The 3887-nt window shown below is 38.2% G+C and overlaps 1 non-coding gene across 1 annotated transcript; it reads right to left on the bottom strand.

The window, feature by feature from the left end:
• Window positions 1-715: 715 nt before the first annotated feature.
• LOC112075605 (uncharacterized) lies at window positions 716-1446 on the bottom strand. Its single transcript, XR_011477415.1, has 2 exons — window positions 1390-1446; window positions 716-1286 (listed from the first exon to the last, which is right to left on the bottom strand). It is a non-coding gene; the product is annotated as an uncharacterized protein (transcript).
• Window positions 1447-3887: the final 2441 nt, after the last annotated feature.

Below are 3887 nucleotides of genomic sequence, written 5' to 3'. Positions count from 1 at the left end.
AATAGATGGCACCATAAAGAAGGAAAATGATGTGGATATATTGAAGCAACATCTCAAAAAATCAGTCAGGAAGTAAAGCTTGGTTGCAAATGGGTCTTCCAAATGGACAATGACCCCAAGCATACTTCCAAAGTTGTGTCCAAAATTGGAATTAAGACAAGAAAGTAAAGGTATTGGAGTAGCCATCACAAAGCCCTGACCTCAAAAGAAAATTTGTGGGCAGAACTGAAAAAGCATGTGCTAGCAAGGAGGCCTACACACCTGACTCAGTTACACCAGCTCTGTCAGGAGGAATGGACCAAAATTCACCCAACTTATTATGGGATGCTTGCGGAAGGCTACCCGAAATGTTTGACCCAAGTTAAACAATTTAAAGGCAATGCTACCAAATACTAATTGAGTGCATGTAAACTTCTGACCCACTGGGAATGTGATGAAAGAAATTAAAGCTGAAATAAATCATTCTCTCTACTATTATTCTGACATTTCACATTCTTACAATAAAGTGGTGATCGTAACTGACCTAAGACAGGGGATTTTTACTAGGATTAAATGTCAGGAATTGTGGAAAAACTGAGTTTAAATGTATTTGGCTAAGGTGTATGTAAACTTCCGACTTCAACAGTATATGTTCTAAATCTTTGATGGTTTGGGGTTTCCATGAACTAAGACGGTTGTTGTATAGAGTGAAGAAAGAGGCATGTACTGTAGGCTATATGRTTCAGATGTTACACTTTATTAATAGATTCAGCTCGTTTCAAGACTTTTCAACAGAGAAGGTCTATGTATGTACASTATGTGTCACTGCTATTATACATACAGTAMACAAACCATGAATAAACTGAGGCAAATTGAATAATATTACGAAKTATTGTTACATTTCATATTSTAATAAAAATATKTTATATATTTCATGTAAGCTTATAAGATAAGTACTGTTATAATGATGTAAGAAAATGGCCAAAACACCAAGTAGGCAAACAGAGGCAAAGTGCTGCGTAGCCTCTTGATTTCCTTGAAAGAACATTCAGTTTACAGTTTATCAATCATCTAACACTTACACYAGTGAGTCATTTAAATGGCAACAGAAAAGTCAAACCAAGATTTCAGAAGTTAGTCRGTGTTAATCTTCCAAATGTCAGAATCATTATCTTACATCTTCTCTGTGAAACATTTTCTTCAGACTAYTCCTTGAATTCCACTCCATTTTCTTCGCAAACTTGTAGACGCATCCAAAGAGATCAGGGAAYATTGTCATCRTGTCAACAGAATCYGCGTCCTCAGKGCTTCAGAGAGAGAGAGAGACACAATATTTAACCACCTTCAATGGTAAGAGAGTAAATAAAGTGAATGTACATGTTTTTAGACTAAACTATTAATATGTCTTACTAGTGCTCATGAAGGTTGCGTATGAAGCGCAACAAACCCAATGCGTTGTCTGGGTAGTGCTAGTCCTGTATTCCCTACTCTAACGTTCTGATACTGTATCAGTGTTCTGTACTCTTCACTGTTCTGTATTCTACCTCCTACATGTTCCTGTACTGTAGTGTTCTGTACTCCTGGCTGTTCTGTTATTCTAACTGTTCTGTACTGTAGGCTGTGGTGTTCTGTACTGTAGTGTTCTTACTCTGCTGTTCTGTATTCCCCCTCCACCTTTTAAACTCTACTGTTCTGTTCTGTAGGTTCTGTACTCTGCTGTTCTTGTGATTTACTACTGTTCTGTTCTGCACTGTAGGTGTTCCTAGTCCTCTGCTGTTTCTGTATTCTACTCTAACCTGGTTCTGTTCTGTAAACTGTAGTGTTCTGTACTTGCTGCTGTCCTTATTCTATCTATCTGTCTGTTTCTGTAAGTGTTCTGGTACTTCTGCTCTTCTGTATCTCTAACTCTACTGTTCTGTTCTGTACTGTAGTGTTCTGTACTACTGCCTGTTCTGTATTCCTACCCCATCACCACTATGTTTCTGTTCATAGTACTCCAGTATGTGTTCTATTACTCTGACTGTTCTGTATTCTTACTCTACTGTTCGTGTGCTGTTCACTTGTATTCTACTTCTACAACTGTTCTGTATTCTGTACTGTAGATTGTTCTGTACTCTTGCTTGTTACCTGTGATTCTACCTCTACTGTAATGTACTAGTACTCGCACTTTACTGGTTCTGTATTCTACCTGTTCTGGTACTGTAACTGCACCTTTACTGTTCTGTGCTGTTCTGATTATTCTAGCTGTTTTCTGTACTGGCACTTTCACTGTCGTATCTACTCTACTGTTTTCTGTCACTTGTAGTGTTCTGTATGTCCGGCTTCTGTACTCTAATGTACTGTACTGAGCTTTACTGTTCCTGATTCTGTACTGTGTCGTTCTCGTACTCTAATGTACTGGTACTGAAAGCTCTCACTGTTCTGTTCTGCTAATGTAGTGTTCTGTACTAACTTGCTGTTGTTATTCTACTTCTAACTTGTTCTGTATGTAGTGTTCTGTACTCTACCGTACTATAGACCGGCTGTACTCTGCTCTACTGTACCTCACTGGAGCTTTGCTGTTGCTGTATCTTGAGGTGCAATACTTGTGATACATAGCTCTATGATTGGTTTCCGATTGGTCTGATTCCGATCATTACCATAATTTGGTCTTGTTTTGGCGCCAGATCATAAAAAATAGATTCATGTGAGAAAATCCCCCAAATTTTGCATATTTCTACCTTGTGTACCATATTCAGATACTCACCAATAAGAGTATGATACTTCATAACTCTGCATTCCATGTATATACACGATCAGAGACCCAGGTATGGGGCCCTTAACGAGTTCTGTTACGGGGTAAATCCACCTTCACTTACTGTAGTTCATAACCAAAAGAATTTTGTGTGTGTCATGTCTAACTACCACCTCCATTCTTTCTCAGACATGTGTGAACATCAGAGCAGATATTTAAGAAGTTTTCTGCAAAAACTACAAAACTTTGCATCCTGCACAGTCTCCGTAAATGTGTTTTTGTAAAAATGTTTCAGTGTAAAAGTTATTAAACTGTAGTCCTTGTGACATAGAGTTTATAGTTTGTTTAACAATTTGAAATCAATGACTTGTTTGCTACATTTTAAGTTGGAAAACAGTGAGATGCTCAGCTGCAATTCGTAAATTCAAATGGGCAGAAGTCAAATGAGGCAGCTGGGAAAATGTTTACGTGAGACTTTACCTCACCAGGGGAGGAAAGACAAGCAAACAGCTTGCAAACATTGTCCATACACCCGCTCTGTCTCACGTTTTCTGCCCATAACAACAATGTTAACTGATAGGCTGACACAGCAAACAAGACTGTGCATTAGTGGGACTGTGTTTTTTTAGGGTTCGCTAAGCCTAAGAAATTCGAGGATCCTTATATCATGTCTTTTGTATTATAAACTCCCTCTTCTTTCTATGCTATCCTTGCTGTTATTTCTAATCGTCTATAACTCCCCTTCCTACTGCTGTATTCTAATGACTATTATTTCACTGCTTTCTCTGCTTAAACTCCTTTGCCTACTGCTCGTATATTTCTAAATGAGTATAAACTTCCTTCGCTACTGCGTATTTCTAACGGCTATAAACTCCTTCCTACTGCTGTTACTTAATGTCCCTTCACTTATGATTTCATGGCTATAAACTCCCCTTCTACTCATGTATATTCTAATGCTATAAACTCCCCTTCACATGACTCTGATATTCTAATGGCTATAAACTCCCTTTCCTACTGTGCTGATATTCCTAATGGCTATCCCGCTGATCATCTGAAGCTACCCTTCCTACTGCTGTGTATATTCTATGGCTATAAATCCCCTTCAACTGCGTATAGTTCTAATGGCTATATACACTCCCTTCCTATGCTTAATATCTATAATGCTATCAACTCC

Source organism: Salvelinus sp. IW2-2015, unplaced genomic scaffold, assembly GCF_002910315.2.
Source record: "Salvelinus sp. IW2-2015 unplaced genomic scaffold, ASM291031v2 Un_scaffold3267, whole genome shotgun sequence".
Classification (NCBI taxonomy): Eukaryota; Metazoa; Chordata; class Actinopteri; order Salmoniformes; family Salmonidae; genus Salvelinus; species Salvelinus sp. IW2-2015.
The sequence above is the reverse complement of the archived record's forward strand: the minus strand, read 5'-3'. Positions and strand labels throughout refer to the sequence as shown.